Consider the following 13,224-nt stretch of genomic DNA (forward strand, 5'->3'; position numbering starts at 1 on the left):
TCCCACTGTTATCTGTAGGTCCCGGTTCTGTTGACCTCCCTATATGGTGTCCCAGCCCCAGGTCTATGTTTCTCCTTATAGTGGCAAAACTCCCCAAAATTTATGGCCATCTTAATCCTCAGGTTCAATGCATCATACTTCTCAATCCCATCTACAAATGACCTCATTAATAATGCGAATAAATTTGGTTCTCTTCAGGGTCCATCCACAAATTGGGGTATAGTGGGTTGGTTGGAATGGGTAGTTATATGTGGGGTGTTCTGGAGATTTGTGCGCACATGCATGTGGCTCCCTTCACCAGATCGAGTTCCGCTTTCCCCACGATTCTCTTGCTTCCCCTAATTCTGTATGAGCGCTAGCCAACTGCGCCAATATATCCATCATGAGCTTCTTTTGCGTTGCTAGCTTTTGGATACCTAATCCTCAGAGGGTTGGTGTGGAAGCTGAATAGTCTAAGGAAGTCCAAGAGACCTTGGAATACGAAACCAAAGGTCATGTGAATGTACTATAAATGTATATCATTGTCAATAATACAAATACACTCATGTTTATCATTTACACTTTGTGTTTGCCATGTATGTGTCTTAACATGGTATCAGAGTAGGTGTACTCCTGCCCTGCCCAAAAATGAGCCACTAATTTTGTGACCTCTCTGTGCATGTTAGTCTTGCATTTCATGAATATGTTGTCAGCTAAATTGTAGCTGCGATCTCTGCCTGGTTCTGTAGTAGCTCTAAGAAATGTTCCCTGCACCATTACATCGTCTTGCAGAAACGCACCTGTCATTTCTATGCGCACTATTTTGTGACCATTTACCTTCTATTAAAAAATTAAAAAGAAAAAAAGGAGGTTCTTTATGATGAATAGAGCGTTTCTTTGGCGAATTTGCAGATTTAACAGTCTACAAATTACCCTAGTCTCTTGGTCTTTTTGAGCGCTGGTTGAATGTATCTTGGGCATGCATTGGTCAAGGAATACAAAACTTCTGGTCATTTTGGTCAGTAGAATTCTCTGTCGCTCAATGTTTCTCTCTGGTACTTCTGTAACTCTTGTATTGAATTCCGAACTATGTGATACCACACTACCTCCATATAACACTATCACATTCTAGTGTCACGTTGAATGCTCCCTCACATTGCGGTGTGTTTTATTTCTTAAACTGTGGCTGCTCCCATACTTCACTCTTTGAGCGATGAACCTAATATCTACATCCCAAATCTCCACGTGAAAGTTGTCCATACCGTTATCGGTTATGTTTGGTGCCTTCTCATATATCACCGTTGACCATCCTATACCATTGTGTTGCGTATTCATATGCTGCTATTCATATATCAGAACTGTGGTTCTGACATGGTATATCCTTCCTTCGACTGAAACAATGTTGGAAGTCTTTGAGAATCCAAAGAGAAGTCGAGGAAGCCAAAAGGAAGGCGCAGGAGGTCGGCGGATCGAGTCCTGCGAAGGTGATGGTGATAGGACTGCAACATCATGGTAAGAGAAGTTTAATCAATTCTGTATTCCGCGTAATTTACAGAGAAACATGGGAAGAACTCCTTCTCAGAAGTGAAACCGGCCCCCTTTGAATACGTTTTATCAAATGCGTTGAAAATCCAGTGATTTTGTTTCCATATCACCTACTCCCTGGTTGTTGTGGCGATTCACTGCTGTATTATTGTGTGATTGAATAATACGGGTATCCTCATCTATCCACTTGTCTCCAATTTGGCGCTTTTCAATCTGCGATGTCTCATAATAACAAAGTGCAACTTCTAGAAATTTCTGTTTCATATCCAAAATGTGCGCCTAACAAACCTTATATTCTAAATTTAATGCTTCGTCATGCCTATTGCTCACTAAAAAGGAAGCCTTTTCATAAATGTTTCTGCATTAACAACATCATCATCCTCCAAGTATAAACGAGCAATCTGGACACAATTTGATAGTTTGTATGCATCATCAAGCATCCTTATGCTAGAATCTAAGTCAATCCCATTGAGCATTTGAGCTGCTTTTGACCATTGTTGTTCAGTCTCAAATAATTCAGCAAGCTTCTCTCGCATGTTGGATACCTATTCTTCGAAGGAAACAACCCTGGGTTGAATTTGAGCCGAAGCATAGTGGGCAACCTCCTTGTGAGCCTCAGGCTCTAACTGCCCTAACTCCTGCGCAAATATCTGAAGTAGTTGCCTCGAAGCCACCAACGACACATCGTCGAACACCATATGATCAGTGAAAGCCTTCGCGTTTTGAACATTATTATTGGAGAAAATGGAGGCAAGTATAAGCTTGTACTGCTCTATCTTTTGCCTCTGATCAGTAATGGTAGCGACGCTTTGCAAAGTGCTCTCTATTTCGCCTGCCATCGTCCTTGAATTTGCATTGTTGACTATGTTCGTAGATCGATTTTCCTCGACTCTGTTTTTCTGGTTTCACTCCGTTTTTCTGGTTTGACTGTCTCAGGTTGCCTGGGCTCTTCGAAGAGGAAAAATACCAATCTCTGGCTATGTTAAATTTAGACAAGCTTGCAAGATTGAGTTCTATATAAAATCTCGTGTGATTATACAAACAGTGAGCTTCCCATTTGGATGTAAGTTGTTCATTTTTCAGGCACCAGTAATTTGAAGTTGGATCTGCATGGTTGCAACTTGCAACCCATAAGATTTTCTGTTATCCACAAGGCAAGCTTGGCTACAGTTGTAAAGAATAATGTTCATGCATTAAGATTCAATAAGCAATTTGATGAATGACCAATGCTCTAACTTTTTGAGGGCTTTGGTTAGGAATACACACCTATTCTTTTCAGTACAAGCATTAATGATTTCTCAAGAAAGGGAAGCCACTTCAAGCCAACTGAGAAGTCTCATGAAAGCTCATTGAAGTCTGGATGATTACAAACTGCAGTCTAATTATTTTCTGAAGCCATGACAGGCTTTGCCAGCTAACAAACAATACATTCGGGTTTGCAAGCTAAGTCAAGCTACTCTCGACTCTTCTAAATTCGACTTTGTGTTGACCCAAATTAAAACATATAATTTAATGTCTATAGTTGTTGAGAAGGCTTGGTCAAAGGCTTTTGAGAGGGGATGTGAATTACTTATGGGAAGAAACAAAGTGCAGTCAGATTTCCTACACAAGAAGCTCTGCTGTATTTCTTCATTGTAATTTCCGCTCCATGCAATAAACTGAAGTTATCAACTAAAGTAGTGAATCTCGCACTGCTTGAGATATCCAAACTATTTCATGCATAGGATTGAAGAAGGAAATTCTATGGGTGGCATCACTAAATGATTCAAGAGACATTTATGCCTGCATTATATATTCAATGATGGTTTGATGCACAACTGATATTCTTCATTTTTTGAAATCTTCAATAGCTGGGGTTTGTCTAGCCTTGCTACAGTCTCCACTAGGATTGTTGAGCCTTCATTTCTTTGCTGAGACAATGGCTAGAATTGATGATACATTAGAGTTGTTAAATATCCTAATTCATTCCACTGTTGATGGAATGGTAAAAATTAGGTCTGATACACTTTCTGATATTAAAATTTGTCTGCAAAATGCACATGAGAAAATTGATTTTTTGCAGCTCGAATCTCAATTCCAGCAAGAAGAGCTACATCAAAATAGACATCATTCTAAACCTGTTTTTGTTCAGAACATTGAGACAACAACCCATCAACAACAAATCAATAATGTTGCAGTTGATTCAGATCCATTTCCCAATGAAGCAACAATTGTACATGTAGATGTAGAAGTTCAGTTTGCACTTCCCAAGCCCATCATCAGACCTTGGGAAGAGCTTTTCCATAACAAGTACAGAATAGGTCTTGGATATGACAAGGACGTGTCCTTTCATATTCCAGATTACTCAAAGCCCATCCAGATTCAGAGTGCTGGGTTTCTTCATGACAGTTCACCTTCAATTGTTCGAGATTCTGCTCCTCTTCCACAACAACAACAATAGATTGTGAAATTCCAACACTGTGACCGAGTTGGCCATATGAAAGATCACTATTTTGATCTCATCCATGTAAGCACTGTCATAAAACCAGTCATTCTTCAAATAGATGCTTCAGGAACAAACCTCCTACAAGAACAAAGATTCATCTTGGATGGATCACTTCTTGGCAATGGGCTTCAACAACCAAGAAGATATTTCGCTCATACAATAGGATTTGTTCTCGAATATTGAAAAATCTTGCAGTTGAGATCATTGCGTCTTCTCACCTTGTATCTGATAGGGGGGGAAGTGATGGTCATCTACAAGCTTTAAAGCCACATCAAGCGAGCCTGAGCCACAACCTAACATACCCGATTTAGAGTTGTAGCCAGAGACAAAGATGCCCCTGAGCATGCCTTCAGTTGGTGACACCTCTTCAAAGAATTGGGGACACTTCCTCTAGCAGAAGACTTCAGCTTCCTGCCAGTTTTGGAAGAGTTCCAGGAATTGCATTAAGCATTCCAGAGTTGTTGGTCATCCTTAAACCATCACATGTTGAGACCTCCCTTTTCAGGTTGAGGTTCTCCCTTTTATGCGGGGTGAGACCTCCCTTTATTGGTTGAAAGTTTTCCTCTTCAAAACATTAGGAGCACTTCCTTATGCAGAAGACTTGAGCTTCATGCCAGACTTGTAAGAGTTCTGGGAACTGCACTAAGCGTTCTAGTGTTGGTGGTCATCCTTAAACCACCTCCCTTATACCAACATTTCAGAGAACACATTCAGCCTAGTGCTGCGATGCATTTTTGCACATTTTGTATTACAACTCTCTTCTTGGACCCATACATAACCCTTCAGATTAAGGGGGGGAATGTTGGACACCTAATCCTCTAAGTGTTGGTGTGGAAACTGAATAGTCTAAGGAAGTCCAAGAGACATTGGAATACAAAACCAAAGGTCATGTGGATGTACTATAAATGCATATCATTGTCAATAATAGAGATACACTCATGTTTATCATTTACACTTTGTGTTTGCCATGTATGTGTCTTAACACTAGCTCACCCAACTTTGGCTCTTTCCCCCCTTGTTCAAGTTCGTCCCTTCTATCCATGGTTTCCTTGTCCCAATTATCACGCTCCCTTGCATGGTCTACCAGTATAAGAAAAAGAGTCAGGGCCCCAACCTCTACCTCGTCCTCTTTTGCTTCGGTCCCTGCATCTACGAAGTACCACACCACTAAAGAGAGGTGGAATCACCTCTTCCTGCTCCCACAATCGGCCAAGAACATGCTCCGATACCATTGTAATATTCCTTTTGGGAAAAATACAGTAAATAAACATAGATGAACTTGAAACAACAAAGAATGACAAACTAAATACAACCAACAATTAGACACAAGTAGGCACCAACATAATCATTGAGCCATTTTAGTAATTCACTAGGAAGAGTACATCAACATGACAGAATAATGGAACCTAGTCTTACTAAGCAAGCAGAGAAAAACCCAGAAAAGTGTCTCTGACCTAAGTGGTGTATGTCCTGGAATAATGATGTAGATGGCCCAATGGAAAAATTGTTGATGCTGGCTGGCTGATAGAATGGTAATGGCTGGCTTGGAAAGTACTCAAATGGACCTGTAAATCCCCCTACAGTCTCTTCTCCAAAAAGCCAGAAAAACCTAAAAAGGTTTCAACCCGAATCCAGAAAGTGTGAGAACCCACCAAATGGTGCGAATGGCCCAGCTGAACAGTCTATGCAGCCCTCTACAAGAATTGGTGCTCTTGGAAATGGCCTTAATCTGTGAATTGAAAACTTCTCCAAAATTCCATGAAAATCCTCTGTTGCAAACCCCAAATCCAATTCCAAAGACAGAACTCAATTTGTCCCTCCAAGGCCTTGCGCGGGATTTTCCCCAGAAGACCCACACAGTGTTGAAATTCTAATGTTCTATGTTGTTACAATCACTTAAATCCAGAACTTCTTTATGCAGAGTAATAAGTTAAGTAATTGTAGATAGAACATAAACCATATGAACCATATGCACAATGGAAGACAACCAAGAAGTCAACGAGACACAGAGAAGTTAGGTCAATGACTAGGGAAAAACCCACAAGGGGAAAACCCAACCAAATGCTTCTTCTATTAGAAATCAATTTTTCAACAGAGATACAAAGTACAATGAGAGAATGAAGGAGTTCACCCAAATCTGAAGAATATCTCTGATAGCAGTAACTGATGCAAATAATGAATCACTTTGGCTTTCCATGATATACTCTTGCTCTTCAAGACTTTCTCTCTCTCTCTCTATCTAGACTCTTCAACTCTCTCTTTCTCAAGTTCAAATTCTCCTTTCATAAGCACAAATAAGTGTATCAAGTGAGGATGAGAGGCACAAATATATAGGAAGAGCAAGGAGGTCGAATTCATGAGGGGGTAACTCCTATGCATTGAGGAGTTACTGTTAAGTTTTGATAACAATGGTATGTTCTATGCTTAACACAATTACTTCAATGTACTTAAAGCAACCTAATGACAATTTCCAAATTAGTTTCCAATAGCAATCACATTAACCATAAATCACATTGACAGTAACTTTAGATAGATCATAAAAGAAAATGTAGAAGACAAGCCAAGACAAGAGGACATCAGATTTAGTGGATGTTAGGGAAAAAACCCTAATATGGGGAAAACCCTTTGATCAAATCTTCTTATTATTATATCCAATGTTCAACAGAGAGAGAGTACAAAAAGTTAAAATTGACTTGCCAAATCAAAGTCAAAACAAACTTGTCAAATTTGCAGTCAACTGCAGTCAAATTTAGCCCTAACCAGAAAGTCAAAGATGGTCAACACAACAGTGAAACTTACTTCCTTGAGCTCGGTCAACCTTAGTCAAACTCAACCTTCTTTGTTGGTCAAAGTCAGCCCAAAACGGTCATAAAATATGTGGTCAAACATGGTCAACCAGAAGTCAACCCTATGGTCAACACAGGTCAAAGTGCTCCTTTTTGCCTCGGTTCTTGTGCCCAAAAATGCAGCTTGTTGAGACAGAAATTCACCCTGAAATTCGAAGTCAAAAGATGCCCAGAAATTCAAAGTCAACGCTGGTCAAACCATGGTAAGACTACAGAAATCTCTGAAATTTTCGGCCCTGAAATTATTTCCTCGCCACACGTGTCAGTGAGAAGATTTGCCCAATAGCTGTACAAACCAATGAGAGAATGAGAGAGAAGAATGTGAGTGAGGATGATGCCAAATGAGGTGAGAGGTCACTTGTATTTATAAAAGTCATTGAGGTTGAAGTGACATGTCTCTTAGGCTTCATGAGCGTACATGATGATGTGATCGACTTGAATAATTTTACACGTGTGGGCATAAATTCAAAAACACATTTATGCTTGTCCAAATTTGATGATCTTTAGGTTGGTTTTGGTCTTTTCGAAAAGAGAAATTTAATGCAATAATCATCTCCATCAAATGAGCTATCCAAAGTGGAATTTGGCCGTCGTTGGCAATTTTAACACTCCCTCTCAACTAGGGAGAATTCCACCTGCCAATCCATCCATCATCATTGATCATCATGCCATCCTGTCGTCGTGTACCATCTCTGTATCTCATCTCATCTCTGCTGTGTTGAACACTGATATGAATAATGAAGAAGAATCGATCGAGAGTGAGTCACAAGATTAAACTTCCCACACTCCACTGACAAAAGTCAGTCTAGAGGTATAACCTCGATCATACTTGATCCAGATCAAGTTGTTGAACACCATGAATCCTAGAAATTGGGAGTACGACGCTGCGATGCGTCCATCAGTAGCGCTATGGGCCCTATCCACTTTTCCCAACTCATTGGCCAGATGAGAGGTACTTCCCATGAGTCCTGGACTACATGGATAGGATGTATGCTAGGGCATTAACAGGAGAAGGTGAACCACTCATCCTGCTCATATGCCATAGGAGAAGGTGAACCACTCAACCTATGCATATAACAATCGTAGGGGAAGGTGAACCACTCACCCTATACATAATGCACCAATAGGGGAAGGTGAACCACTCACCCTATGGTTGCTCATAGCTCCAAGAAGTACCCTAAGCTCCCAAGAACTCCCAGAGCTCAATGCCCAACTTAAGCGGGACCCTCATGGGAGGGTCTTTCCACGACTCCAAATCTCTCTTGGAAGGCTAAGAGTTTGACCTTCCCTAAGGGCTTTGTGAGAATGTCTGCAACCTGCTCATCAGTCCTAATGTGTTCGAGCCTTATTGCTCCCCATTGTACCATATCTCGGATAAAGTGGTACCTGATATCAATGTGCTTGGAGCAGGCATGGAACACATGGTTCTTTGAAAGGCGAATCCCACTCTGATTGTCACAAAAGATCACGGTGGTATCCAAAACATGCTCACATAGCTCACTGAAGAGCTTCTTCAACCAAATAGCTTCACAACAGAGCATACTAGCTGCAATGTATTCGACCTCGGCGGTGCTTAAAGCAATTGATTTTTGCTTCCTACTCATCCACGAAATCGAAGCAAACCCCAATAAGAAACAACGTCCTGACGTGCTTTTTCGATCCACCACACTGCTAGCCTAGTCAACATCAATTTATCCATGTAGCTTCAAATTCCGACAATGTATCTCAGTCAATGGTTGGTTCACTGAGATATCTCAAGAGATTCTTAGCAACAATCCAATGTATGTGATGAGGCTCGACCATAAATTGACTCAACGCATTTACAACGAAGCATATGTTTGGATGGGAGTTTACCAAAAACATCAGGGCCCCCACAAGTTGTCTATATTCAGAGGGGTCTACCAATTCGGGCCCAACAACACTTCCAAATAGCTTCTTGAAGTTGAGTTCCATGGGAGTACATATAGACTTGCAATCCACCATCCCACATCTCTTAAGCAACTTCACAATGTATTTTCCTTTAGAAAGGAAAATCTCACTTGGCTTTTGCCAGACTTCCAGGCCTAGGAAGTAGTGCATCATTCCTAGGTCCTTCATCTTGAACTCGAAAGCCAACTCCCTCTTGCATTGATAAATGAGAGGGTCTGCACTCGTCAAAAAGAGATCTTCTACATAAAGGACCAAAATGAGAGGCACGTCCTTTTCAACTTTGAAGTATAGGTTAGGATCAACATTGCTCCTTGTAAATCCCAACTTCATAAGATAGCTATCAATCCTCTCATACCAAGCCCTAGGGGCTTGCTTCAACCCATAGGGGGCTTTCTTCAACCTGCATATGTGTGTCCTTTGATCTTGTACTTCGAACCCCTAAGGTTGTTCCAAGTAGACTTCCTCATTAAGCGAACCATGCAAGAAAGCAGTCTTAATGTCCATTTGATGTAGGCTCCATCGTTGAGTGGCAGCAAGAGCGATTAATAGATCGGATAGTGGTATATCTGGCAATTGGTGCAAATATCTCATCATAGTCCATTCCTTCCTTTTGGGAGAAGCCTCAAGCAACAAACTTGGCCTTATATTTTTCAGCACTCCCATCTGTTCCATGTTTGATTTTGTATAGCCATTTTGAGATGACTATGGACTTGTCCTTTGGTCTAGGCACCACATCCCAGACATCATTTTTCATGATAGATTCATATTCCTCATTCATTGCATCCTTCCATACTTGGTGCTTTATGACTTCTTCGAACGCAGATGGCTTAGTTTGAACAATAGTACTCATAGCAGCTAAGTAGCCTTGATACCTGTTCGACTTCTTACTTTCACAGAATGTCCCTCTTGGAGCAATATGTCTTTCAACATCTTCGAGAGTATCTTTGAGCCACAAAGGTCTTTTCCTTGAGGTAGAGGGATCCATCAGGCCTTCAACATCAGGCATAGGCTCATCCATTTGAGGTTCATCCTGTTTTTCTGTAGCATCATCATTATCCTTCCTTGGAATGGGGAGATCTCTGGCTTTCCCAAGGGCAGTGTCTTCATTGAAGGTGATATCATGGCTTACTTCCACATCTCTTTGACTAGGCACATATTCTATATGCCTTTGAATTTTCACTGTAGCCAACAGATACACCTTTCTTCCCAGATGCTTCCAACTTGTCTCTTTTCTCTTTAGGCACATGAAAATATATGGGACAACCAAAAATTTTGAAATGAGAAACATCAGGCTTCTTTCCAGTGAAGATCTCCTCAGGAGTCTTGAAATCCAGTGCTTGATGCGGGCTCCTATTTTGAACATACACGAGAGTGTTGGCAACTTCTCCCCATAAGAACTTCGGTAGACCTTGATCATGGAGCATGGCATGGGTGGCTTCCATAATTGTTTGATTCCTCCTTCCAATAACTCCATTTTTCTCAAGAGTGTATGGTATGGTTATCTCCCTTTTAATGCCAACGTCTTTGCAAAAGTCATTGAATTCATTTGATTCATATTCGGTTCCATTGTCAGTCCTCAATATTTCGATCTTCTTCCCTGTTTGATTTTCCACCAAGGCTTTGAAAGAACAAAACGATTTGAACACTTCATCCTTCTTTTTCAAGAAATAGATCCATGTTTTGCGAGAGAAGTCATCCACAAGAATTGAATAGTATAAATATCCTCCCAATGATGTTACGGGCAACATACCTAATAGGTAAGAATGGACCAATTGAAGAATATCGGTAGTTTGGCTTTCACTTGAAGGGAATGGTGCCCTTGTAAGTTTCTCAGTTGCACAACCCTGACAAACTCCTTCATGATTTGTAATGAAGGTGGGCAAATCTCTGGTGCCATAATTCAAATTGAAGAGAAGTATCACAAGTCAAGGCTCCCAAACTTGATAAAGACCATCAACCCTAAATCCAAGTGTGAATGGATCTTTAGGGTTTCTTTACCAAATACGTACATTTCCATCAACGAATGCTACCTTGAAGCCTTTGTCTTCCATCACAAAAATGGACACTAGGTTCTTCTTCAGATCAGGGACATACAACACTTCTTGTAGATGAATGGTTTGACCTTGATTCAAGTGAAGAGTGACAATACCTATCCCTTTCATGGGGTAGATGGCATTATCTCCAAGTATGATCTCCAAATCTCTTTTCAATCAAATTTGAGAGGGCCTCTTTATGTCTAGTTACTTGCCTTGAGGCTCCACTATCAATCAACCAATGATCCAAAGTATCCGGAGGAGAGGCAATAGATAGAGTGGAAATCAGATAAAACTCCTTTTGTTTTTCTACGACATTACTTTCCTCATACCTGGAATTTCTCGTCCTTTTGGGAGGTCGACCGTTTCCCAATCGAGCAGCGGGAGCATTCCTCTTTCCTTTATTGTTGAACCTGTTATTCCTTTGATTGCCATTGCCTTTGAAATTGTTGTTGTTGTTATTGTTGTTATCCCTTGGAGAATTCTTCTTGTGAGGACACTCTCTAGCATAGTGGTTGAACCTCTTGCAATTGTAGCACCTTCCTTTTCTTCCTTGTTTGAATCCCTGCTTGAATCCTTAACCTTGTCTCCTTGGACCAACATTATGTTTCCTCTTACCATGAGAGGAGAAAGCAGTAGGTTCATTTCCATTTGAATGGTTGTCTCTCTCCATCATCGTCATCTCCTCGAGTGCATCTAGCCAATAATTCATCAAAACTAGGAATCGGATCATTGTTGAGAATGGTGGTGTTAAACACATCCCATGCTCTTGAAAGACCCCAAGTGCAATGAGAGTGAGCTCCCTGTCAGCAATAACTTCTTTAATAGATAAAATGTCATTCTTGATTTGTGTGATCCTCATGAAGTAGGATTTTATAGACTCCCCTTTATCCATTTTGATGTCCTTCAACTTGTTTTTGAGAAAGAGGATTTGATTTGCATTTTTCACTTTGAACATCCCAACTAGCTTATCATATATCTCCTTAGAAATTCCCAAATCAGAAATATAGGAAACCAAATGCTTTTGAATAGAGTCAACCAAAATTATCTTTGCTTTGACCTTACCTTTCCTATACTTTGTCTTAGTAGCAGCCAGTGTATTTGAAGGATGTTAGAATTGGCAACTAGGGAAAACCTTCATGTGGGTCATCTTATTCATCGCTGATAATATTTTTATTAGATTCCTCTCGTTGAGAGGTGTAAGATTGATATAAAGATCATCCAATTCCGATAAGTATTCATGGAGATATGAATTTATTTTTGATTATGGAATTATTATCAAGTCGACCTACAACTCATGTAGGCTCAGAAGCCCAACAATCGCATCTATTCAAACACCAACGTTGTGTATAAATACATGAGGACTTTTCCTCATTTTGACTCACTCATCTCATCACATCTCTCTCTCTCTACTGCGCAGAAAAGAGTCTCTTCTCTACTGCGCAGAAAAGGGTCTCTCCCTCACACATGTGAAGTCAGAAGCTACCGAAACTGAAGCTGCAACTGCAGATCCAACGTTTGACCAGCGTTGACCATCAGATCTCCTCCTTAGAACTGCGCTGTAGGCCCATCTAGATCTCCTCTGAAAGCCGCAACTTTTGGTGGTGGAATGAAGTCAATCCGACGAACGGTTTGCAAGATATCAACTGCCCTAGTTTGAAGCCAGAAACTGCCGAAACTGAAGCTGCAACTGCAGATCCAAAGTTTGACCAGCGTTGACCATCAGGTCTCCTCCTTAGAACTGCGCTGTAGGTCCATCTAGATCTCCTCTGAAAGCCGCAACTTTTGATGGTGGAATGAAGTCAATCCGACGAATGGTTTGCAAGATATTGACTGCCCTAGTTTGAAGCCGGAAACTGTGGAAACTAAAGCTATAACTGCAGAAGTAAAGATTGACCTGTGTGGACTAGAAGATCTCCTCATCTGAACTGCGCTGTAGGTTCATCTGAACCTCCTCTGGAAGCCGCAACTTTTGGTGGTGGAATCAAGCCGATTCGACGTTCGGTTTGTGAAATATCGTCTGCCCTAGTTTGATGATGAAGTCGCTAATGCTGATGCTGCTGATCTAGGGTTTGCTACTGCTGATATAAATTAGATTTATTGTACTATTTCTCTCTGCTGAATTATTGAAGATAAAAGAAGATTTGATCAAAGGGTTTCTCCACACATTGTGGGGTTTGTCCCTGGCTAGCCGCCACATCTTGTGTCTCTTGTCTTGGCTTGTTTTCTGTCGATCATTTAATGTTCTATCTGCACTTTAGTTTATATACGTTTGATTGCTAATCTATGGAATATAATAAGAAAGAGAAGTAAACTGTTATAAGCATAGAACATACCATAACTTAACATGGAATTAGAGCTGAGGTGAAGACAAAGCCCAAGCAAGAGCAAGAGCAATCACTGAAGA

At 40.7% G+C, this 13,224-nt stretch overlaps 1 protein-coding gene and 1 pseudogene across 1 annotated transcript in view; one reads left to right on the top strand and one right to left on the bottom strand.

Moving 5' to 3' along the window:
• LOC149263634 (uncharacterized) overlaps window positions 1–13,224 on the top strand; it is a 282,397-nt gene that overhangs the window by 251,653 nt on the left and 17,520 nt on the right. The gene's annotated exons all lie outside the window — the stretch shown is intronic.
• LOC149263635 (COP9 signalosome complex subunit 4 pseudogene) lies at window positions 1,594–2,363 on the bottom strand (annotated as a pseudogene).

Source organism: Pinus tabuliformis, chromosome 6 (assembly GCF_031772625.1).
Source record: "Pinus tabuliformis cultivar Carrire ecotype Pingquan chromosome 6, CPIR1, whole genome shotgun sequence".
Classification (NCBI taxonomy): Eukaryota; Viridiplantae; Streptophyta; class Pinopsida; order Pinales; family Pinaceae; genus Pinus; species Pinus tabuliformis.